General features: G+C 39.2%; 1 long non-coding RNA gene and 1 pseudogene across 2 annotated transcripts in view; both read left to right on the top strand.

Annotated features, from left to right (window-relative positions):
* LOC143669163 (uncharacterized) overlaps positions 1 to 27,091 on the top strand; it is a 209,256-nt gene that overhangs the window by 118,618 nt on the left and 63,547 nt on the right. The window lies entirely within an intron of this gene.
* Positions 26,594 to 27,046, top strand: LOC143669202 (pre-mRNA-splicing regulator WTAP pseudogene; annotated as a pseudogene).

The following is a 27,091-nucleotide window of genomic DNA, read 5'->3' as shown; positions in this document are numbered from 1 at the left end:
TCTCACATTCAGCTTCATTCAATATTTTAACATAATTTTATTGCAGTTAGGTAGTATTGTGCTATCCATTTCTGAGTTTTTACAATCAGCCTTGTTGCACAATCTGTATCCCTTCAGCTGCAATTACCCAATATCTTACCCTATTTCTATCTCCTGATGGTCTCTGCTACCAGTGAAATTCTCCAAGTTTATTCACCAATGTCAGTTCATATCAGTGAGACCATGTGGTATTTGTCCTTTTGTTTCTGGCTAATCTCACCCAGCATAATGTCCTTAAGGTCCATCCATGTTGTCACATACTTCATAACTTTATTCCGTCTTACAGTTGCATAATATTCCATCATATGTATATACCACAATTTGTTTAGCCACTCATCTGTTGATGGACATTTTGGTTATTTCCATCTCTTCACAATTGTAAATAATGCTGCTATAAACATTGGTGTGCAAATATCTGTTTGTGTCCTTGACCTAGTGTCCTCTGAGTAGATACCTAACAATGGTATTGCCGGGTCATATGGCAATTCTATGTTTACCTTCCTGAGGAACTGCCAAATTGCCTTCCACAGCGGTTGTACCATTTGACATTCCTACCAAAGGTGGATAAGTGTGCCTCTTTCTCCGCATTCTCTGCAGCACTTGTCATTTTCTGTTTTATTGATAATGGCCATTCTGGTGGGTATGAGATGATATCTCATCGCGGTTTTGATTTGCATTTCCCTAATAGCCAGGGAAGTTGAGCGTCTTTTCATGTGCCTTTTGGCCCTTTGTATTTCCTCTTCTGAGAAATGTCTATTCAAGTCTTTTGCCCATTTTGTAATTGGGTTGTCTATCTTTTTGTTGTTGTTGTTGTTGAGTTGACTTGTATTGTTTTTTGCAAAATGTTTATCACTTAGGTCTGTGAAACTCCTATAGATTTTAACATGCTGTCTGTGCAAATGGACAATAAGCACGTGAAAAGATGTTTGCTATCATTAGCCTCTAGGGAAATGCAAATAAAAATCACAATGAGATATCACCTCCCACCCACTAGAATGCATATTAAAAAATGGAAAATGATAAGAGTTGGCAAGGCTATGGAGAAGTAGGATCTCTTTATTATTATTATTTTTTTGCATGGGCAGGCACTGGGAATCGCACTCAGGTCTCAGGCATGGCAGGTGAGAACTCTGCCACTGTGCCACCATCACCTGCCCAGAAAATAGGAACTCTTGGACATTGTTTGTGGGAGTGTAAAATGATTTAGTCACCGTGGAAAGCAGTTTGGCAATTCCTCAGGAAGTTAAATATAGAATTACTATATGATCTGGCAATCCACTCCTAGTTATATACCCCAAAGTATTGAAAGCAGAGATTTCAACAGGTATTTGTACACCGATATGCATAGCAGCATTATTCACAATTGCCAAGAGGTGGATGCAACCCAAATGTTCACCAATGGATGAATGGACAAGCAAAATGTGACATGTACATTCAATGGAATATTACTTAGTTGTAAAAAGGAAGAAAGTGCTGATACATGTTACAACATGATGAACCTTGAAGATATCATGTTGAGTGAAATAAGACACAAACAAAAGGATGGCTATTGTATGATTTCACTTATATGAAGTAAGTAGAATAGGCAAATTCATTAGGGCAGGATACAGGGATGGGAACTCAAGGCTTAATGAATACAGATTTTCTGTGTGGGGTGGTAGAAAAGCTTTGATAATTAATGGTGGTGATGGTAGTAAAACATTGTGAATGTAATTAATGCCACTGGACTGAATACCTGAAAGTGGTTGATGGAAAAGTTTTTGTTTTATATAATATATTTTTTTAATTTTTTTATTTTTTTTATTAACGGAAAGAAAGAAAAAAAAAAGAAATTAACACAACATTTAGAAATCATACCGTTCTACATATGCACTCAGTAATTCTTAACATCATCACATAGATGCATGATCATTGTTATATAATATTTTTTAAATGAAAAAAGTGCTATCTGATTTCTTTCTGCACAACTCTGGGCTTTGGCTGATTTGACTGCTAATTGTCTCATAATTTGGTCACAATTTCCTTTCTACACACACATCCTGATTAAACATGGTATCTTATGCACATGAAAGCATGTTTCTAATTTACTGCTTGGCACCCAGTAGGTGTTCAGTAAGTGGAAGGGGTTGTTTATTGAGATTTATTACTAGGGTTCCCAAACCATTAACAGGGCCCAGTGGTTGCACTAGGCCTTCAACAAATCCTGGATACTAGGCAAAGTATAAAAAGATTAGAGGTAGCCTCTAAACTGTAGAGGTAAGACCGCGACAAGAGAAGGAATGGATGAGAGGCAAAAAATAAGCAGCAAATAACCCATACTCATAAAGAAACATTTATATATAGTAAAATATTTTCAGCTTCGGCTTACATAAAAAAACCAGTGAAGCATCCAATTGAATACACGAATGTGTCACTGCAGGGAGATGGTGATTCACAGAGAGATTTTCTTCATAAAGAAATAGAGCCCAGCCTATTCAAAAGCAGTTTCATTTAATGCAACACTGCATTGAGCAGGCCTTCTTTTCAGGGGGCTACTATTAAAAGCAAGATTATTATCTTCAGCATTTAGATGGCCTACTGACTGGTGCCATGACACTGGGGCACGTAGGCCCTCCCGTTATCAATGTAGAATGCGATCTTTGAAAGTTTAAAAATAGCTTTCACAACCTTTTATGGCTTCCCTTGCATGGGTATGGCTGTGTGCTGTGGAAAATGCCAGCACCCTGTAGGGAAGCCTGATGCCTTGGAAACTTGCTGTCGTGTTGACATTGGGGAGCTCAGGCTGCATGGCCACTCTAAAGGTGTGACCCTGTCATAACAAATCCTTTGAGACCACAGATAAGCGAGAGTTTAGAGGAAAGCAATGTTCCAGGAATATGACTCTTGTTCCAACCATGACATTTGGGCAAGTCATTTATCCAGTCTAGGTCAGATAACCAGTTAGGGACGTTGTGTGATTCAGGATTCTGTATTTATCTCTGTTCAGATTAATACACATATATCGAGCACCTACTATATTTAAGATTTTACACTATATTCTGGGAATATAAAGGGGAATTAGACTTTCTCTGCTCCCTGGTGGCCTAGGGATGGGAGAGAGACATAGTTGATTTCTCAGTTCTTACTCTGTACCAGAGGTCATAGCCTCAAATGCTTTTGGGACCAGGCACATCTTGAAAATGAGGGAAACGGGCCTCCTGGGGATCAGGGCCCTTGGAAAGCATGTGCCACATCCAAATGGGGCAGGGACACAGCTCTAGGGGTTGCTGTGCAGAGACACAGACCCACCATTGTCAGAATTTCCTGTTTCTAAAGAGGAGCCCGAGATCTGGGTTTTTATGTGTAATAATATCCATCTTTTCAATATAGCAAGCTGTGCAGGCCAACCTCTAGTACATCTGTCATGGGGCCTGGCCTGGAACCATGAGTTGTAACCTCAGCTCTAAGTATAAAGAATGACGATCCCCCAGAACGACTGCTGGCTTGGGACATCAGGGCCCCTGCTGTGTCCAAGGGGACCCGGTTTCATGACTGCTGTAGACCTGTGTGGTCCAGCATGGCAACTACCCACCACCTGCGGCTCTTTTAATTTAAATGAATGAAAGTGAAATGAAATTTTAAAATGCAGCTCTTCAGTTGCACTCTCTACATTTCAAGTGCTCAGTGGCACAGGTGGCCAGTGGCCCCGGCATTGGAGCACACAGAGAATATTTCCCTCATTGCAGAAAGTTCTATTGGATAGCTCTGGTCTATACACTTTCTGGAACTCACTGCTTCCCAATGCATCTTTTGCTAAGATAATCCAGCTGTGTCATTCTTCCTTGAAATTGGAGTCTTCCCAATGTACTGGTTTCAAGGTCCCTTCCAAACCTCAGGCTCTGTGAGGCTGTATGTGTTATGAGGTGCTCTGGCTGGGTTTGGGCCCCAAGGTGATTTTAGAAAAGATCAATGCTTGAGAATGGGAAAAGATCATTTAAAAAATTATTTTAAGATGCAACAGTTGCTTTTGATGTTTTATTTGCTTCTATCTTTCTGGTGTGTGTGTGTGTGTGTGTGTGTGTGTGCGTGCGTGCGTGCGCACTATTTCACCTTGAGGACAGATTGGGCTTTGTTGGTTAGAAATTATATTAAATGGCTTTGGTGAAATAATAGCAAAGCAAGATCCTCCCCAGAAACGGAGATCGGTGAGAGGAGAAGGGCTAATAATAATTGAAAAATTTTTCTTCTTTACAGGTAGAAATGAATATCTGCAGATTTGTTTCTCTTCTTCTGGGAAGAGGTTTCCTCTTCTTGATCCTGGGGTGGTAGGGGGTTGGCTGAGGGTGGGGTGGGGAAGAGAACTGACCCTTGAAAAACCACCTGAGGCTAGAGCCTTCAGTGTGCAGGGCAGCCCAACCACGTACTGGGTTTTAGGTCATCTGAGTTGTCTTAGGTTATGCTTTAGCCGTGCCTAACATCTCAAGTGTTACAGTCTGGTATTAACTGACATTGAGAGGAATTAAGGGGAGGGTTTGCACCCATGTTTGGGGTGAAAAGGTGCAGGGGATAGCAGCTGCCTGGAAGGTCGCATTTCGGGTCAGTGAGAGGAGTAGAAGAGTGATGGCAAGTGAGAAGCAGTATGGATTTGCACAGCATGTGGGCATCCCCGGGGGAATTTCCAAAGAGCTCTGGGGAAGGGAACCTGATCAAAGACTCACTTTCCCACAGTCAAGCATGATGGGTCTCGAACTGCAGCAATTTGGGTATAAAAAGGAAATGATTGATATGTACCCGAAAGAATTGAAAGCAGAGACTCGAACAGATATTTTCATACTGATGTTCATAGCAGCATTATTTGCAATAGCCAAAAGGTGGAAATAACCCAAGTGTCCATAGGTAGATGAATGGAAAGACAAAAATGTACATACATGCAATGGAATATTCTGCCGCAAAAAGGAATGAGATTCTACTACACATGATAGCATAGATGAGATGTGAAGACATTATATTGAGTGAAATAAGCCGGGCACAAAAGGACAGATATTATCTGATCTTTCTTATGTGAAATAACTAGAATATTCAAATTAGTAGAGAACTGATAGTAGGTTATAGGTTACTGGTGGCCAGGGTAAGGAGATGGGGATGCTGTGACTTCTTTGGCGCAAAGTTTCTGCTATGAGTGGTGAAAAATTGGGGAAATGGATGTTGGTGATAGTAGCACAATCTCATGAATATAATTAATAGCACTGAATTGTACAGCGAATGTGGTTAAACTGGGAAATTTTGAGTAGTGTTTATCCTTCCACAATAAAAAGTAAAAAAAAAAAGACAGAAGCGTGACATCATGTGGAGTCCCAGGCTGGTGGACTCTGGGACTTTTCAGGGCTAGTGCTCCATATTATTCTTCCCACTTGCCCCTCCCCTTCTGCCAGGGCACCCTGTAACCTGGCACCCTCATGGTTCACAGAATATTATGCCCAGGGTGGAAGTGGCAGTCATTTGTCTGGCCTTGAAGTCTAACCACCAAATATTTTGGTTGTGTGTGGCAGCACATTCTTTGAGATCCCACATGAGAAGTGAATCATGCAGGCAGGGGGACAGAACTAAAACAAATGATAACAATGAGAGAAATAAAAAAGAAAAGATTATAAGGAGAGAGTTATTTATTAAATTGTTTTTGTTTTTGGTTTTTTTTTTGGTCTTAATGGTTTGGTATTTTGGTAGTGGATGGTGGCAATGGTAGCACATTGTGAATGTAATTATTGCCACTGAGTTGTATTTTCGAAAGTGGTTAAAATGGGAAATTTTATGTTGCATATATGTTACCACAGTTAAAAAAAAAAAGCTCTAGTATAAGTTGAATGCATTTGCAATTCTTCTTTTTTTTTGCATGTTCATCATCATGATCATTTCTTAGAACATTTGCATCTATTCAGAAAAAGAAATAAAAAGAAAACAGAAAAAAAAAATTCATACACACCATACACCCCACCCCTCCCCCTCACCGATCACCAGCATTTCACTCTAAATTTATTTTAACATTTGTTCCCCCTATTATTCATCTTTATTCCATATGTTTTACTCATCTGTTGATAAGGTACATAAAAGGCGCATCAGACACAAGGCTTTCACAATCACACAGTCACATTGCGAAAGCTGTATCATTATACAATCATCTTCAAGAAACATGGCTACTGGAACACAGCTCTACATTTTCAGGCAGTTTCCTCCAGCCTCTCCATTACATTTTGACTAACTGCAATTCTTCTTTTTGCCTGAGCCTTTGATCTCTCATCTGAAAGCCAAAGGGTTAAATCAGACCAGTCACTTTCAGTATCTCTTCCTCTAAGTTCTGGGGTTCTGAGGAGTTCCTTGGGGCTTTGTGGGAGGAAGTGGAGCAAGACTTTAACTAGAGGATCTTCACTTTCATGCTTGCATGAAAGGTTCCATTTGAACAAAGGGTTCCATGACAGAAAGTTTGAAAACCAGGGACTCCATGCCCTCTAGACTCATTACTGGGCCACACTGCCTATGGAGAGCCAGCAGTTAATATATATATATAGTAATCCCTTTTTAGTTTATGGTGTATTGGAGTGGCTAGAGGGAAGTGCCTAAAATTGTTGAGCTATGTTCCAAAAAAGGGATTACTATATAATGCATAAGAATAACCTCCTGGATATCCTCTTGACTCTGTTTGAAATCTCTCAGCCACTGAAATTTTATTTTGTTTCATTTCTCTCTTTACCACTTTGGTCAAGAAGGTGTTCTCAATCCCTTGATGCCAGGTCCTGGTTTATCCCGGGATTTCTGTCCTACGTTGCCAGGGAGATTGACACCCCTGGGAGTCATGTTTCAGGTAGGAGGGAAGGCAGTGAGTTCATGTGCTGAGTTGGCTTAGAGTGACAGGCCACAACTGAGCAACAAAAGAGGTTCTCTAGGGGTGACTCTTAGGGTTAATTTTAAGTATGCTTAGCCCATCCTTTGCAAGAATAAGTTTCATAGGGGCAAATCCCAAGATCAAGGGCTTGACTTATTGATTTGGTTGTCCCCACTGCTTGTGAGAGTGTTAGAAATTCTCCAAATGGGAAAGTTGAATATTTCCTCCTTTCTCCCCATTCCCCCAAGGGGACTTTGCAAATACTTCTTTATTTACTACCCAAATCACTCTGGGATTTATCACACTAACCTGAACAAACCAACAAAATCTCACTCTCTATTCAAGACTCCATGTACTTGGAATTAAACTGACCATAAAAGTTAAATTAGGAAATGCACTATCTAGAATATAAATTTTGCACCAAATAAACATCTCTTCCTTTAGTCTCATCCAGAAGTTGAGGTTTTAAGATATGGACGATATCCTTTATCCCGTCTTCTAGTGTACCTTAGTCCTATCTATATCAGCTTCATTCATATCTCTAGTTGAAGTCTGATCCCTTTTTCAATTTTTTAAACAGTTCCTGTATGGGTTACTGCTCACTTTCATAGCTTCAGAGCTCTAACTCTGAGTCTCAGGTGTCACATGAATACCCAAAGTTACTGGAAAAGACCATGTTATATAAAAACAGCTCAATATCTCAGAATTTAGAATTTAGAATTCAGTTATACCTCCTGAATATATTTGATTGCTGTAAAAGCTTATAATCTCAGGGCCTTTTACAATAAGCCCCAACCTGATAACCCATGCTCTTGACTTTAGTTTACCAAATTTTTATATTATAGTTAGTCTATTTGATGGAGGCATGATGATATTTGTCGGTTTTTCCTGGCATTTCATTCAACATACAGCTCTTAATGTTCACTCACCTAGTTGCATGCCTCACAACTTCATTCCTTCTTGTAGCCATCCAGTAGTCCATTGTATATATTCACCATAGTTCCACTTTCTACTCCTCAGTTGTTGTACCCTTAGGCCACCTTCATTCATTGTGGATCAGGAACACAGCTGCCATAAATACCAGTGTGCAAATGTACATTTGTGTCACACAGGTTTTATGGAGCACCACACTAGGCTCTAAGGAGCATCATGAAAAAGAAGGATGGCCATGAGGGGGAATGAGAGAAGCCACACCAGGTAGGCGACTGATGGCAGGGTTCAGGTGTGAGGTGGTAGGCAGGCACTAGGGGATGATGAGGCAGTAAAAAGGGGGCAATTCTGAGAGCCACCCCCAAAGAAGAATGGATGGATGGATGGATGAGTCTTGGAGGATGCCAACGTATATATATAGGCAAAGCTATACAATAGCTTTGTTGAGATATAATTTATATACCACAAAAACCTCCATCTTATAGGTTTTTTAGTATATTCATAGACCTGGAGAACCATCACCATTACTATTTTTAAAACTTTTAATTGCAATAACATATAAACTCAAAATTTACCATTTTAACCACTCTCAAGTCTACAATTCAGTGCTGTTTGTTACATTCACAAATGAGTGCTACCATCACCACCAGCCTTTTCCCCAACTTTTTCATCACCTCAAACAGAAATTTTGCATTAACAATAGGAGGCTACCTTGTGACTGGTTTTCCCCACAAATCAGCATGTTTCTAGGTTGTCTCCCTGGGTCTTAGGTTGTTGTGTTTATAGAAGTTAAATTCCTACTTCTTCCCCAAATAATAACACATATAAAAGACTCTTTAACCCAGTTAAACATCACTTATGCATTATTTTATCTTGTTTATGTTGCAGTTAAATCTCTTCATGTTGATACTTTTAGCCATGGCTACCAATTTCTATGTACTTGGAGGTTGGGAATTAGCATCTTATGGAATGCAGGAGAGTCTATCATTTAGGAGAAAATTTTAATTTTAATACAGCTTTCATATTCAGAAACTGACATAAAGGACAGTAGTATAAAGGTATTGTTTTTTTTCCTATTCCTTTTACATGTTGCTGCTCGACTAAATGTTTACCCAAAGTGAAATTACACTTATACGTATATAGTAGAGTTGAAATTGAAGTCAACTCAAGGTAGGTAAAACAGAGAAGCTTTGATTATAGTATAGAGCTGATGACCTCTTTGCTTTGAATTGGTTGATTAGTTACTTATCCTGATGTTTGAGTTAGATATAGTTGGGGAGGAGGTGGTGGTGGTGGAGATAAAGCCCATCTGTGAGACTTACTGGTTAGAGGACTGTCTTCCATGTGAGGTTTCCCAAACAGAGTAGGCTTAGAGCTGGAAGCACCTGCTTTTGACTGTAGAAGTATGTGTAGAAGGTGGCTCACAAGAGTGCTTTCTAGCCAAAGAGGAGGAAACGGGAAATGAGAGATGAAATAATATTAAAGGGCTGAGTGAAGGAACCTTGTTTAACTAATTATTCAGAAATTAGGAGCCTATAACCACATTTTATTTTACTGCAATTTTTTCTTGATCCTTTAAGCTAACTGATGAACCCAATAATTTCTAGTTATTTGGGGGCTTTTGACCCCTCACTTTTTTGGCATTTGTTTCAAAATCCCTCCTTTTCCAAATCCAATGAAATAAAACTACTTTGAGAAATCAATTTTGTGAATTTCAGGAATTGACTAGTGTTCTTATAGATGAAAAGTTCTTTATCTTTTTCTATGCTGTGGACCCTTTGTCAGGCTAGTGAAAGGGTCTAGTGCTCCACTTCCTCCGGCAAGGCTCCAAGGAACTCCTCAGAACCCCAGAACTTAGAGGAAGAGATACTGAAAGTGACAGGTCTGATTTAACCCATTGGCTTCTCAGAATGATGCCTTTTAAGTGTATAGAATAAAATATATAGGAATGATGGTTCAACATAAGAAAATCAACAAATCATATCAACATATCAACAAATCAAAGCAGAAAAATCACATGATCATCTCAATTGATGCAGAGAAGGCATTTGACAAAATTCAACATCCTTTCCTGTTGAAAACACTTGACAGGATAGGAATACAAGGGAACTTCCTTAAAATGATAAAGGGAATATATGAAAAACCCACAGCTAATATATCCTCAAGGGGGAAAACTGAAAACTTTCCCCCTAAGATCAGGAACAAGACAAGGATGTCCACTATCACCACTGTTATTCAACATTATGTTGGAAGTTCTAACCAGAGCAATTAGACAAGAAAAAGAAATACAAGGCATCAAAATTGGAAAGGAAAAAGTAAAACTCTCACGGTTTGCAGATGATATGATACTATATATTGAAAACCCTGAAAAATCCACAGCAAAACTACTAGAGCTAATAAATGAATACAGCAAAGTGGCAGGTTACAAGATCAACACTCAGAAATCTGTAGTGTTTCTATACACTAGTAATGAACAATCTGAGGGGGAAATCAAGAAATGAATTCCATTTACAATTGCAACTAAAAGAATAAAATACTTAGGAATACATTTAACTAAAGAGACAAAAGACCTAAACAAAGAAAACTACAAGAAACTGTTAAAAGAAATCACAGAAGACCTAAATAGATGGAAGGGCATACCGTGTTCATGGATTGGAAGACTAAATATAGTTAAGATGTCAATTCTACCTAAATTGATTTACAGATTCAACGCAATACCAATCAAAATCCCAACAACTTACTTTTCAGAAACAGAAAAACCAATAAGCAAATTTATCTGGAAGGGCAGGGTGCCCCAAATTGCTAAAAGTATCTTGAGGAAAAAAAACGAAGTTGGAGGTCTCACGCTGCTTGACTTTAAGGCATATTATGAAACCACAGTGTTCAAAACAGCATAGTACTGGCATAAAGATGATATATTGACCAATGGAATCGAATAGAGTGTTCAGATATAGACCCTCACATCTATGGACATTTGATCTTTGATAAGGCAGTCAAACCAACTCTCCTGGGACAGAACTGTCTCTTCAATAAATGGTGCCTAGAGAACTAGATATCCATATGCAAAAGAATGAAAGAGAACCTGTATCTCACACCCTATACAAAAATTAACTCAAAATGGATCAAAGATCTAAACGTTAGGTCTAAGACCATAAAACAGTTAGAGGAAAATGTAAGGAAATATCTTATAAATCTTATAATTGGAGATGGTTTTATAGACCTTACACCCAAAGCAAGAGCACTGAAGAAATAAATAAATAAATGGGAACTCCTCAAAATTAAACACTTTTGTGCATCAAAGAACTTCATCAAGAAAGTAAAAAGACAGCCTACACAATGGGAGACAATATTTGGAAACGACATATCAGATAAAGGTCTAGTATCCAGAATTTATAAAGAGATTGTTCAACTCAACAACAAAAAGACAGCCAATCCAATTACAAAGTGGGAAAAAGACTTGAACAGACACCTCTCAGAAGAGGAAATACAAATGGCCAAAGGCACATGAAGAGATGCTCAAGGTCCCTGGTCATTAGAGAAATGCAAATCAAAACCACAATGAGATATCATCTCACACCCACCAGAATGGCCATTATCAACAAAACAGAAAATGACAAGTGCTGGAGAGGATGTGGAGAAAGAAGCACACATATTCACTGTTGGTGGGAATGTCAAATGGTGTAACCACTGTGGAAGGCAGTTTGGCGGTTGCTCAAAAAGCTAAATATAGAATTGCCATGTGACCCAGCAATACCATTGCTAGATATCTACTCAGAGGACATAAGGGCAAAGACACAAACAGACATTTGCACACCAATGTTTATAGCAACATTATTTACAATTGCCAAGAGATGGAAACAGCGAAAATGTCCATCAACAGACGGGTGGCTAAACAAACTGTGATATATACATGCGATGGAATATTATGCAGCTTTAAGACAGAATAAACTTATGAAATATGTAACAACATGGATGGACCTTGAGAACATTATGCTGAGTGAGACTAGCCAAAAACTAAAGGACAAATACTGTATGGTCTCACTGATATGAACTGACATTAGTGAATAAACTTGGAATATGTCGTTGGTAATAGAGACCATCAGGAGATAGAAATAAGGTAAGATATTGGGTAATTGGAGCTGAAGGGATACAGACTGTGGAACAGGACTGGATACAAAAACTCAGAAATGGACATCACAATACTACCTAACTGTAATATAATTATGTTAAAACACTGAATGAAGCTGCTTATGAGAATGACAGAAGGAGGGCTGGGAATGTAAATGAAATCAGAAAGACAGATGTTAAAGATTGAGATGGTATAATCTAGGAACGCCTAGAGTGTATAATAATAGTGAAATGTACAATGTACAAATTTTTTAAATGTTTTTGCATGAAGAAGAACAAAGGAATGTCATTATTGCAGGGTGCTGAAAATAGATGGTAATTAATATTTTAAAATGTCACCTTATGTGTAAGACTAAAGCAAAAAGTGTTTATTTGTTATAAAATTAATATTTTGACTAGTGCATTTCCTAATATAACTTACGTAGATAGTTTGATTGAACGCCATAAGTACTTGGCATCTCAGGTAGGACATGAGATTTTGTTGGTTTGTCCGGAGTGTTGCCACGATGAATCCCAGAGTGATTTGATCAGTGACTGTAAAAGCATTTGCAAAGCCCCCTTCGGGGAATGGTGAGAGTGGGGAGAAATTCAACTTCCCCAAGTTGAGTTCTTGATATTCTCACAAGCAGTGTGGAAAACCAAAGCTATAGGCTGAGTCCCCAGTCTTGGGGGTTGTTCATATGAAACTTAACCCCACAAAGGATAGGTCAAGTCTACTTAAAATTTAGGCCTAAGAGTCACCCCCAAGAGAGCCTCTTTTGTTGCTCATATGTGGCGTCTCTCTCCAGCCAACACAACGAGCAGTCTCACCACTTTCCCCCTCTCTGCATGGGATATGACTCCCAGGGGTGTGGACCTTCCTGGCAACGTGGGACAGAGATCCTGGAATGAGCTGAAACTCAGCATCAAGGGATTGAGAAAAACCCTAGAATGAGCTGAGACTTAACATCAAGGGATTGAGAGAACCTTCTTGACCAAAAGGGGGAAGAGTGAAATGAGACTAAGTGTCAATGGCTGAGAGATTCCAAACAGAGTCAAGAGGTTATCCTGGAGGTTATTCTTATGCATTAAGTAGATATCACCTTGTTTTTCAAGATTTGGTGGAGAGGCTGGAGGGACCTGCCTGAAAATGTAGAGCTGTGTTCCAGTAGCCATGTTTCTTGAGGATAATTGAACAATGATATAGCTTTCACAATGTGACTGTGTGATTGTGAAAGCCTTGTGTCTGATGCTCCTTTTATCTACCATGTCAACAGACGAGTAGAACACATGGAATAAAAATAAATAATAGGGGGAACAAATGTTAAAATAAATTTAGTTTGAAATGCTAGTGATAAATGAAAGCAAGGGCTAAGGGGTATGGTATGTATAATTGTTTTGTTTCCTCTGTTATCATCTTATTTCTTTTTCTGGTGTCTTTTTATTTCTTTTTCTAAATCGATGCAAATGTTCTAAGAAGTGATGAATATGCAACTATGTGATGATATTAAGAATTACTGATTATATATGTAGAATGGAATGATAAAAAAATACATGGGTATACAAGTAGATTGAAATATATTTATCAAAATATTTTTCAAAGCCAAATTTCCTGTATAGTAATATGTGCTTCTCTATTAGCGCATCAGACCACAAGCTCTAGGAGCAGATCCAATACCCATTGTAATTTCAAAGCAGTAATAACCATAAATGGTATTTTGAGATTTCTGCATAATTGTGTTATAGAAAAGTACCATTGTGACAAAGACAAAGGTAGTGTGCATTTTGGTGTCTACACTCATAATAGAGGGAAAAGCTAAACTTCAATTAGAGGATAGTGAAAATAAAAATATAATTATTTTCCCACTTTCCGAATCCCCTGAATTCTATCTGTAGGCCCCTTGGGAGTCCTAGGACCTGAGATAAAAAATCCTTCATTTAGTGAACTGTAGATTCTGATGATTTTAAATCTCAGTTTTAATCCAATGTTCACTTCGTCTCTTGGCATTTCTCCAACTGAGGGTTCTTAGCAGAGTATCCTAAACATACACTGTATACAAGATTTAGTTATTCCTTTAATTTTATTTCTATAAAAGAATACTATAAAACCTCTGATGATGTTCCAGGTACTGTTCTAAGTATTTTATGAACGTTAAGTTAATTATTTACACATATTTACCAATAAAATGGAATTAATGTTTACAAAGACTAATTCAATATTTGCCTGTTTCTCAGTAGTTTGGTATATCTTTTACTTGGGGCCTGTCATTCCTCACTCTTCTTGGCTGTTTGGATTTATCAAACAACCCAATACTTCCTTCTTTTGAAACAGATAATCTCGATGTAATTATGGCACAATAATACTTTCTTTATACTTAGATGGCCTTTCACTGTTTTCTTTGTATTTATTCTGCTTGAGATTTGTAGTATTTTTGCTTATTTATATTTTGATTCTGTGCTTGGATGTCTTTTGGCGGTTTTGAAAAGTTCACCATTATCTCATCAACTACTCTTTATACCCATTCTTTTTCTCTTTCCCTCTGGGTCTCCAATTACATCTAAACTTTTTCTGGTTAAACCTTTTTTATGGGATATGACCCAGTAATCTCTTACGTTCTTCCACCCTGCACCCCACCCTCCCCCCACCCCCAGCCATATTTTCTAATAATTTTCCTACTAAACTTGAGTCTATATATTTTCTACTGATTTATTTTCCAGTTTACTTGCCCTCTCTACAGCTGCATTGAAGTTGTTGCTAAACTCATCTATTGCGTTCATAATTTCAGTCATATCTTTTGGTTCTAGAATTTCCATTAGATTCATTTTCGTAGAGTTTAGTTCTCTGAAGAAATTGCCTAACATTTCTTCCCTCTTCTTGAACATATTATCACAGCTATTTTAAAGTTTGTGTCTGGTATTCTGAGTCAGATGGTCTGATAATGAGTCAGATTATCAGAGTCATAACTGAGTCATCTGTGGAACTGTTTCTCATCTCCTTTGTTTTTTGTGGCCGTATTTTTTTGTGATGCCTGATAATCTATGCTTGCCAAACTTTCTGGATGAAAAATTGTAGAGGTTCTGGATTATATTCTCTTCTTCTAGAGATGATTCATCCTTTGCTTTGGGAGTAGCTAGAAGCAAGTCAGACTACCCAACCAGACAGTGGCTAAACTAATTGAAGCTGGCCTGCATTCTTTGTAAAACTCATCCTGTTGTTGGTTTATCCCATTATCTACAGATTCCAACTGAAATCCTGGGGATTTTGTTATTGAGTGCCTTCCTTTTGGTGGGTCCATTTCTCCAATTTTGTCTTTACAACATCTTGGGCTTAGAAGGTTCCATTCAGGTTTTCAGCTACATTAGGCCTTTAAGCTTCTAACCCTGCATAGTTTAAAAATCAGATTGTGATGGGAGAGAAAAAAAAAAGTGAAGGGTGTCAAGTTCATTCCTCTGTACCTTTCTTCTTTCTGGTATTTTGGCTCTTACGTTTTAATGGCCCTGAAGGACTCTGGAACCAACTTTTGCTTTCCTAGTTGGGAGAGACTGCAAAAATCTTCATGGATTTTCAGCCTCTAGTTCAAAACTGCTTAAAAAACCAGCAAATGATATTTTGGGTTCACCTTTATCAAGCTTTTATTCAGCCTGGGCCCTCGCACTTCTGGATAGTTCTTCAGCTTTCCAATGCCTTTAAACATATTTCAATTTTATTTTATCCTGATTTTCTAGTTGTTCACAACCAGAAGCAGAGAAATCCAAAAATTAACCACTTCCTCATAAGTTTTCCCTTTTGGTCTTCACAAAAACCTTGTGTGACAGAAGGCATAAGTTGTTATTCCCATTTAAAAGAGAGCTTGACTAACTGAGAGGGTGGGAGGTCTGGAAAATGGAGAAGAAAAATTGTCTACCAAAGACAGGACTGAGACTAAAACTATGTCTTTTGGCTTCTAGTCTCATATTTTCCTTTGACCCATTCTGCCTCTCCGTGGAAAAGACCTATGGATGTATTACTGTTTTTTTCAAAAATGTCTATGTTAAATGTGTAGAGGTCCTCTTTACCTTAGTACATGACTCTCAAAGTGAAGTGCCTCCCTGCCATTCCTGCCCTGCCTCAAACATGCAGAACCAACCCCACCATGAACTGGTTAGAAATGCAAATTCTCAGAGCCCCAACCCTGTCCCACTTAGCCGAACAAGCCTGTAGCTGATTGTTGTATGTTCTGGCTTTAGAACTTAGGCCTTAGCAACCGGGGAAGGGTTTGCTCCCATGCAGTCATTTGCTCCACCTGTAAATTCTGGCCATGCTTTTCTCAAGTTCTTCTCTTAAGGATGTCTCTCCTGGGATATCAGGTTGTGATTAATGCCTGAGTCTGTCAGAAAGCAGCATTTAAACCAATGCTCATCTGTCTTATATTATCACTTGGCATTCAAATATCACCAACTCATCTGAGGATTCATAAAGGAGACAACTTTCAGTAGGATGCTTTTATGTTTGAGGAATGAGATTCTTCACTCATCTCGGCCTCAGTTTTATTATCTCTGAAATGAGAAATTTGGATTCCTTTTCTAGCTCCAGCAGTCTGTGCATCCACATAAGAGACTCAGAACAACAAATATCCCAGTAACAGCCAGTGTCATTTTCTGGGATTTGCTTATTGGTCAAACTTGAACATCCCAAACTGTGCCAGATAGAATGCCTAAAAAGAGATGTTTCTAGAGTTGAGGGCAAGCTTGATATCCAACCATTGCTGGCTTTCCCTGATCCTGGCGGAGTGCATGTAGTAGGCTCTTGATTAATGTAGGAGGATTTAGGTCAGAACCAGTGTATTGGCCCTAAAATCTCAAATTTCCCCAAATTCAGGCAATAGCTTCCTTATCACACTCTGGGGACCTCAGCAGAATTATTGGGCTCAGTGTTGCCATCTGCTACTGCATCAGCTGTCATCATTACAATGCTCATGTTTATGGTGAGCAGCACAGTTTTTTTGTATACATGGATTTTTTTGTTTGCTTGTTTTTTAATTTAGGTGGGAACCTGTCTACAACATAACAATTCCCATTTTGACCACTTTTAAGAAAATAATTCAGTGGTGCTAACTGCATTCACTATGTCCTGCTACCATTCATTCCCAAAACATTTCCATTACACTGAGAATAATGAATTTTACCTGAACCCTGTGATTCTGGAAAATAGCAAAGGTCAAGAAATCTATCACCAATGGGTTACTGTCCAAGGCAGCATGAACTTTTCCTTAGTTTGACTCAAGTTTAGACAGGCTTCTTGTCTCTGAGCCTCTGACCTCCTTCACCTTGAGTCTACCAAACCCAGACAGAACATGTTCCATGTGGCCTCCTCAGTCAACTGAGGAGATGGTATCATGTAGCGAACACACCCCATTGCTTGACCTCTCCTCCAGTTCTCTCCCATTTGCTCATTCTTATCTTAAAAGCTCTCCTGCCCTCTGCTCTTTCTCTCTCCCCATTGTGATAGCCTTCTGGTTTTTCTATCATATTAGCTTTCTGGTTTGTCTGTCACTCTTCTGTTGCATATAGCTTTGAATAAAACCATCTTCCCTGGTTATCATTGTCCACTGCAATTTCTTCTCTGCACCCATTAAACATTAAACTCCCCTTTCCCCATCCCCACCCCTGCCCCTGGTAAACAGGTTCTTTCAACCCCCTCACCACACCCTCATAGCATAGACAAGGAAGATTTATTTATTATGCTCATTTTATTGCATTGTGGAAGCCTCAGGAAAGTTAATCATCTGTTGCAATGATGGAGTTTTGGCCATGTAGGACCTTTCCTCTACTCCAAGCCTTTGTTTTGGGACTAGCAATAAGAAGGAGGAAAAGTCATGTGTGACAACCGAGAGCACTGAAAACTTTCTGCTTATGGTGGCCAAGGAGCCCTGAGCACCTTCTTTTCCCCAATACAATCAAGTTTATTTTTAAGCAGGTTGAGTTGATTAAAGTGTCAGGTTAGGATGGAGTAAGTGATTAGGCAGAGTAAGACAGGCCTGATTTCTATATTAATTTCTTCCTTGTATCTGTTGCAAATCCAACTGACTGTTTCTGGGGAAATTTTGAAGGCTCTTGGTTATCCTTATGAAGAGGAGCTGTGGCTTGGCCTGTATGACAGGAAATCACTAGGAGGTTGAGAAGAGTTGTGGGTAAAATGAGCCCTGCATGTTAGATTCATATGAGTGAGCTTTCAGCATCTTTACAGACCTACTTACAGGTAAACAATGCATTTGCATGTTGTGATGATGTATTTACTATGTATTACTGTTAATTATCTTTAAATGACTGTACTTATTATTAACGTGTGACAATCCCTCATTAGAATGTGTAATTGTGCCTGTCAGCGATGATATTACATGTCTTTTACACATATTGGCATTAATGTAGGCATATTAATATGGGAATATGGGCATTAATTCTAGTCCCTTACTCTTCACTACCATTTCTCCTGATGGAATACTGAGCCCCAAGAAGTCAATTCATTTATCCTCTTATATCTGGGTGAGATTATACATGAACTATTTTAGGAAGGTGGTTATCTTATTTATTAACACACACACACACACACACACACACACACACACACACACACACACACACACACAGATACTCTCCTAACTCCAGAAAGTCTATAACCTGGGCAAGTGGCTAATGTCTAACAACTGACCCCCATAAAGGTTTCCACCAATGGCAAACCTAAATTCCCTGAGGTATTTAAGGCCATTCTCTCTCTTCTAATTCCCAGGGCATAGGAATTCCCAAGCTTGGGGTTGCTGTTACAGCAACTGGTTTCATTTCTCTTCTAGATGTGCTTCTCCCTATAGAGGATATTAAGAAATATGTGGAGGATGTTTTATTTTTTTAATTGTCACAATTTCTGGGGGGCACTGTGGGCATTCCCTTGGCCAAGGCTGGAGCTGCTAACAATGCACGGTTTAGTTCCATTCAACAAAAAATTGGAGGGCTGCCTCAGGTGCCAGGAGCACCCTTCTGGAGAAACTCTCCCTATGGAACTACTCTTTTGCTGGGCTGGGACATCCCTTAAGTCTTTCCAGCTCCCCGGGACTTTGAGATCTCCTACCCAGAAGTGTTTCCCAGCTCTGTGGGCAGACCCAGGAGATGGGAGGTTGGACAGGATCTGTCAGGATTTGTTCCTTTTTTTTACTAGTTGAGTTTGGGGCTATGGGTGTCAGTTTTATGTCCTAGACCTTGAAATTTAATAGAGTCTTTCAAAAACCCAACTTAACGCAACCCTTTGATCAAGACTATGACTTTATTTGCCCTTGTGGCCCTACTAATGGGACTTATAAATTGTAACAAGATGTTATCACTGGGGAGAAGGGGACGTTATCACCGAACGGTGCTGAGTTTGTGTTTGAGATGTTGAAAAAGTTTTGGTAATGGGTGATGATACCAATGTGGTGATGGTAGCACAATGTTGTGAATATAATTATTACCAATGAATTGTATATCTGAAAGTGGTTAAAATGGGAAATTTTGAGTTGTCTGTTACTGCAATAAAAAGTAAAAACAAAACAAAACAAAAACAAACAAACTCTACATGTTATCATCCTGGTTTTATAAATGGGGAAATGTAATTGTATTTAATTTTTTTTTTCATGAACAGGCACCAGTTATTGAGCCTGAGTCTCCAGCATTGCAGGCCAGAACTCTGCTGCTGAGCCACTGTTGTACCACCCGATATAATTGTATTTGAAATTAAGGGGCATGCCCAGTTCAATCATTTCCCTTTCCTGCTCTCTGCTTCTGAGGCAGCTGCCCTTTTCAAAGCCCTGTTTGAGTGGAGGAGACTGGGTGTCTTGACCCTAGCTGACTGGATTCTGGGTGGACACGTGATCTGAGGAGCTGTCTGCCACTGCGACTTGTACAGCTTTGTTCAAACAAATGAGGTGGCCCCATCAGGTCATTTCCTGGAAATCTGCACTGAAATTCAGAGGGAAGTTAGAGTTGGTTGTGGGCCCAATTCCCGAAAGTTTACAGAGATTCAGGTGGGGGAGGTGTTCTGGACTTGGAGTAAGATGAAACAGTAGACAGTAGAGCAGAAATGCAAAGAGAGAGGAGAAGAAAGAGACAGAAACTGGCTGAGAGATTAGTAATAATGGTTTTTGCCTTCCAGTTTGCATTCCAGGTTCCTGTGAGGCTTTAACGGACCACAGTGAGATTCCGACTGTGAATCCCCAGTGAATCCTTACAATGCCCTCTTCTCCTTTCTTCTGAGCAAACTCTAAAGAGTCTCAGTTTGGAACCTCAACAAGGCTGATTGGAAAACACTGCCCAAAAAAGGGAATGTATTTTAATTCAATTTTGAGATCCTACCTCAGAAAAACATTGCCTGTTCCCCTGAGGAGATTTTTTTGTGGACCCTTTTTATGGAAGGCCCTTTCTGTGGAAGGGTCAAACAATATCAGGGAGAGATTATTTTTGGTGCTTCCTAAATTTCTGGTCTTGTCTTTATGTTTGCCTGGGGTTACCTCTGAGCATACATATCTTCCACAATTTAAGATTTCTAGTTGTTTCCCTGAAGCAATATCTCCTGTCATCATTGTTTTCTTTCTTCTTTAAGACAAAAACAACCCCCCTGTGTTACTCTCAGGCCTGGACTAGCTGTTTCTGAAAAGGATTTTGGTCCCCAGTCTCCTTGATGCTATCACAATATAAATGCAGAACAGGCACCAACTTGGAGAAGAAAGAAAATATGTGTGTTATGTGTTTAAACACAGATGCACTTCAGATGTTGTTGTTGTTATTATTCTACAGTGAGGGTCTTGCCAACCATTATTGTAGGAAGTTAAGACACCTGGTTTACGCCTTTATGACTAAGAGTTGAGAGCCTTTCACAGGCATTTGGGCAGGGGGCGCATGCATGAGCAGTGTCTGATCCTTCCTGGGGTTTTTTTTTTATTGATGTTTCCTTTCTTCTCTTTCCGGTTGCATTTCCTTGATGTTTCCTTCTCTCTTCACAGCTATTGCTGCTGCTCTGGGTTGAGGTGGTCTTCCCTCACCAGAGGGATGCCTAGAGCCAGATGCTTAGACCTCCTGAGGTGTCTGGTGTCTGTAGGGTTCTCTTGTCCTTTCCTTACTCTCTCGCACCATTTTACTGACTCCCTTAGAGTAATTAATAATTTGGATGGGCCCCCGATACGAGTGTGTGCAGGTGGGGTTTTCCAGCTCTGATCTCTCACTTTGCCTTTCTTTCTTTGTTCTTCTTGTCCACTTGCAAAATGAAAGAGCAGGCTTTGGATTCTGAGGGGCTTGGGGACAGAATGTCCACTTAATATTTTTGTTTTTGGATAATTACTCTCCTTCTGCTGCTAGTTATGTCAATGGAGGGATTGTTGAGGACATCAATTCAATACCTGCTAGAAAGCTACAGGGAGATGGAAGTTTTATATATATTATATGGTTTTAGGGAACAGAAAAGTTTTGAACTGAGAGTTTTGGGGGACAGTTGCAGTCCTCTCTCTGCCTTGTCATCCAGTTTACCAAGGTCATGAATGGGGTGGTATGAATAAGTGCCTCCATTGATGAGCCTTTAGAGTGCTGGTCTTTTATGAGATAAAGGTTAACACTTTGCAGTGATGATGCTAATGCCATTGGGTTTCTCTATCTGTTCCCCAGCTGAGCGAATTTAGAAACTCTGTTTATGGCTTCATCAGGAGTGATCATCTTCCGAGGGCCTGCTGCTATCTAATCTAACTCCCAAGTGGGTGATTCATGTACTAGGGAGTTGATGTGTTTCTTTACGATGGGGCAATGTTGATGATGACTACCCAGGATTTCCCCACCCTCCACTGGTGAAATCTGGATGTCAACTGTCCCCCTCTGCTCTGGCTTATCTGACCTCATATGCAATCTCTGTGCCTAGCTGGATGCAGAATTTAGAACCTCAGATTTTTTCAAAAGAACAGCAGAGGTGCACAGGTGGACAGGTGGTTCAGTGGTAGAATGTTTGCCTTCCATTCGGGAGACCCAGGTTCGATTTCTGGACTGTGCATGCCCCTCCCCCCCCAAAAAAAAGAATAGCAGATTTTACTGAAGGTTTTGTAAATCTGAGCTGAGACTTAACCTACATACTCAACAGCAAGCAAATGAAAATTTCCATTAGATGTTTTGGTTCTTTCCCAAATCTCTTTAACACGCCCAGATTTTCTAAACTTCCCTTGCTGCTCTCTTTGTGTGCTTCTTTTTTTTTTTTTTTTTTTTTTTTGCATGGGCAGGCACCAGGAATTGAACCTTGCTACTCTCTTTCTACCCCCAGATTTTCTCGTAACTTTCAGATTCTTTACACTTTCCTCATGCAGAGCAATTCAGTTATGACCAAACTCCTAGTCAGGCTCACAGACCAAAACCCACTGTCATGCTCACAAAATAAAGGAGCTGAAAGTATTGGGACCCAATCTTCTTAGAAGGTAGAGCAGCGTTATTATTTATTGCTTGGGATCTCATTCTTCAACCCATGTGGCTAATCAGTGGATTTCTTCCTGATAAATATAGGACTCTCCCCAAGAAGAAGTCTTATTCCAGCTGCTTAGGGAGGAAAATTTCCTCTATCTCATTACTCCAGAAACTAACTGGAAAGTAAAACCAGTCATTAGAATGCTGCTCAGTATGCAGGGCATCAGAGGGAAAATAGTTGGGTGGACTTGAGGAAGACTTCTGCCTGAGTGATGGGTAGGCCTGGCACTTACGCTGCTATGCTGGAATGTGTCATTCTAATGATGGAGTGACTATGGCCAGATTAATGGATGGGTAAACCCTAACCATCACTTCCTTCCCTGCTCTTCTTCCGGGCTCCATTCAGACATTCTGAACTCCCTCTACTCCATCTATCATTACAACACCCTTTGTTACTTGAATGCTTTTCAATAGAGTATAGTTCTGCTTTTGTTGATTTCATTTTGTATCATAGTTTGTTGCTTCTTTTCTTCTTCTTTTTTTAATGCATGTTTTTATTTTATTACTCACCTACCCATATACTAGATAAAAGGGATATCAGTCACAAGGTTTTTATAATTACATAGTTACAAGATTAAGTCTATATAGTTATACAATCATTATCAAAGATCAAAGCTACTGGATTACAGTTCAACAATTTCAGGTATTTCCTTCTGGCTATTCTAATACCCTAGTAAAAAAGAAATATTTATGTAAGGAGTCAGTAGTCTTTATCATTGTTAAATCCTAACTTCTCAGTCCCAACTCCTCCCTCTCATTTGATCATTCTGTCAGTCTTCAGGGATATTTGGGCAATGACCATTCTAATTTCTTCATGCTGAAAATGTTATTGGCATTATGGGATAGAGGAATGAAACTGGTTGATGTTCTTGGAGAGACTGGTACCTCAGGGTTTCAGGGCTTGTCTGGCATAGGAGCTATTTGGTGGCTTTAGGTTTCTGAAAAACTAAAATTAATAGGTAAAACTTGTATAGAGTCTTAGATAGAGCCCAGGGTATTCTTTAGGATTTTCAGATATACTGTTGGTTGGGGCTTGGCAGTATGGCAATTGGCTGCTTCTTGATAGTATACAGAAATACTCCTTTGTCTCATGATTTAGGGTTTGCCACTTCTCCCTTGTAGGAAGAACTGTTTTAGGAAGCATTCTTGGTGGCCACCAATGTACTCATAGACTCATTACATCTACCAGAACTAGGAAAAACATTTACATCGCCCCTCTTTTTTTTTTTTTTTTTTTATTAATTAAAAAAAGAATTAACAAAACAATTAGAAATCATTCCAATCTACATGTACAATCAGTACTTCTTAATAACATCACATAGTTGCATATTCATCATTTCTTAGTACATTTGCATCAATTTAGAAAAAGAAATAAAAAGACAACAGAATAAGGATTAAAACAATAATAGAAAGAAAAAAAAACAAAAAAAACAAAAACAAAAAACCTATACCTCACATGCAGCTTCATTCAGTGTTTTAACATAATTGCATTACAATTGGGTAGTATTGTGCTGTCCATTTCTGAGTTTTTATATCCAGTCCCATTGTACAGTCTGTATCCCTTCATCTCCAATTATCCCTTCTCTCTTTTTTTTTTTTTTTTAATTAACGGAAAAAAAGAAATTAACCCAACATTTAGAGATCATACCATTCTACACATGCAATCATTAATTCTTAACATCATCACATAGATGCATGATCATCATTTCTTAGTACATTTGCATTGGTTTAGAAGAACTAGCAACATAACCGAAAAAGATATAGAATGTTAATATAGAGAAAAAAATAAAAGTAATAATAGTAAAATCAAAACAAAACAAAACAAAAACCTATAGCTCAGATGCAGCTTCATTCAGTGTTTTAACATGATTACTTTACAATTAGGTATTATTGTGCTGTCCATTTTTGAGTTTTTGTATCTAGTCCTGTTGCACAGTCTGTATCCCTTCAGCTTCAATTACCCATTGTCTTACCCTGTTTCTAACTCCTGCTGAACTCTGTTACCAATGACATATTTCAAGTTTATTCTCGAATGTCCGTTCACATCAGTGGGACCATACAGTATTTGTCCTTTTGGCTGGATTCACTCAGCATAATATTCTCTAGGTCCATCCATGTTATTACATGGTTCATAAGTTTATCTTGTCTTAAAGCTGCATAATATTCCATCGTATGTATATACCACAGTTTGTTTAGCCACTCTTCTGTTGATGGAGATTTTGGCTGTTTCCATCTCTTTGCAATTGTAAATAATGCTGCTATAAACATTGGTGTGCAAATGTCCGTTTGTGTCTTTGCCCTTAAGTCCTTTGAGTAGATACCTAGCAATGGTATTGCTGGGTCGTATGGCAATTCTATATTCAGCTTTTTGAGGAACCGCCAAACTGCCTTCCACAGTGGTTGCACCCTTTGACATTCCCACCAACAGTGGATAAGTGTGCCTCTTTCTCCGCATCCTCTCCAGCACTTGTCATTTTCTGTTTTGTTGATAATGGCCATTCTGGTGGGTGTGAGATGATATCTCATTGTGGTTTTGATTTGCATTTCTCTAATGGCCAGGGACATTGAGCATCTCTTCATGTGCCTCTTGGCCATCCGTATTTCCTCTTCTGAGAGGTGTCTGTTCAAGTCTTTTTCCCATTTTGTAATTGGGTTGGCTGTCTTTTTGTTGTTGAGATGAACAATCTCTTTATAAATTCTGGATACTAGACCTTTATCTGATATATCATTTCCAAATATTGTCTCCCATTGTGAAGGCTGTCTTTCTACTTTCTTGATGAAGTTCTTTGATGCACAAAAGTGTTTAATTTTGAGGAGTTCCCATTTATTTATTTCCTTCTTCAGTGCTCTTGCTTTAGGTTTAAGGTCCATAAAACCGCCTCCAGTTGTAAGACCCATAAGATATCTCCCAACATTTTCCTCTAACTGTTTTATGGTCTTAGACCTAATGTTTAGATCTTTGATCCATTTTGAGTTAACTTTTGTATAGGGTGTGAGAGATGGGTCTTCTTTCATTCTTTTGCATATGGATATCCGTACATCGCCCCTCTTACTGAGCGAGAAACTGAGGTACTGTTTCAGTTTGCTAAAACTGTGGAATGAAATATACCAGAAATTGATTGGCTTTTATAAAGGGGATTTATTAAGTTATAAGTTACAAGTCTAAGGCCATGAAAATATCCAAATTAAGGCACCAACAAGAGGGTATCTCCTCTCAAGAAAGGTTGATTGTGTCTGGGGTTTCTCTGTCACATAGGAAGGCACGTGGCAATGTCTACTGTCCTTCTCTCCTGGCTTCTGGGCTCAAATGAATCTCTCAGCTCCTTCTGCATCTCCAGATGTCTGTGTCTTTAAGTGTCATCTCTCTACCCTTTGTGTCAGCTCTGAGCTTTCTCTCTCTCCATGAGCTCTTTCAAGGACTCCAATAAACTAATAAAGACCCACTATGAATGGGCAGGGCCACATCTCTGTGGAGATAATCTAACCAAAAGATCCCTGCCCACAATTGGGTGAGCCACATCTCCTTGGAAACAATCTAATCAAAAGATCCCACCCTCAATAATGCTATACCCACAAGATTGGAATTTAAAAGCATGGCTTTTCTAGGATACATAACAATTTCAAGCCAGTACAGGCTCAGAATAGTAAATCACTTGCCCAACATCAAAATAAATTCTGGGCCTTCTGATATCTACTTGCTGTATTTCGACCACATCTCATTGCCTTCCTATCAGTGTAATTTGTGGTTGTTCCTTTCTCCAGTTCTCTGCAATTAGACAACATGCTCTTTGGAAACAGAATATGCATCTTCTCCAGAATATGGTTAGCTCCCCAGTGAGAACCCAGGATATGTTATTTATCTATTTCAACGGATGTTTTAGATTGCTCACTATATATATGTACTACTGATGGGGAGGGAGAAGATGAAGAAGACAAAATTTCTTTTCTTAAGAAGCAAACAATCCATGAGCGCTGCTATAAGAGGTATAGAAACTGTATATGTAATTACAAATAAAGAGTGATGGGGTGCCATTTTGTGGCAGGGTGACCAAAAAGAAAGGGGAGATCCCAGGCTGGGGCTGAAGGAGAAACGTGGTTGGGGGTGTGACTGGGCCCAATAGACTATGAGCTTGGAGCATGGCTTCAGCTGGGAGAGGATTCAAGATGACCAACAAAGAACCTCTTCCCAAAAAGTTTCAATTGAGTGAAACAGACTTTCAGTGTAATGGCATGAGATGAGTTCATTCTAAGATAGGAACAATATGTAGCATTCTAAGATGGGAACAATATGTAGGCAAGTACACATATCTTAACTAATGATCCAACTGGCTTAAGGGAATCTGAAGAAAAATTAAAGCAACAACAGTCAGAGTCTGCATGCAGGTGAAACATCCTTGTAATGAGGCTAGCAACCAAGTAACAAGAGATGCAGGAGGGTACTTCTCAAATCCTGAAGCAGGTCCAGCAGACTAGCCTTGCCCAAATGAGATCAACAGTGGTAGACTCAGTGAGCAACTGTTTTTCCTAAAAATGAAAGGTGAACTGGAACAGACTAAAGATAAGCTGGAACCAGCTCAAAATGAACTGAGTGCCTGGAAGTTTGTGTGTGATAGGTAAACAAATCATACTCCCTAGTTAAGATTTCTCTGACAGACTCACTAC

The sequence above is a fragment of the Tamandua tetradactyla genome, chromosome 25, assembly GCF_023851605.1.
Source record: "Tamandua tetradactyla isolate mTamTet1 chromosome 25, mTamTet1.pri, whole genome shotgun sequence".
Lineage (NCBI taxonomy): Eukaryota > Metazoa > Chordata > Mammalia > Pilosa > Myrmecophagidae > Tamandua > Tamandua tetradactyla.
The sequence above is the reverse complement of the archived record's forward strand: the minus strand, read 5'-3'. Positions and strand labels throughout refer to the sequence as shown.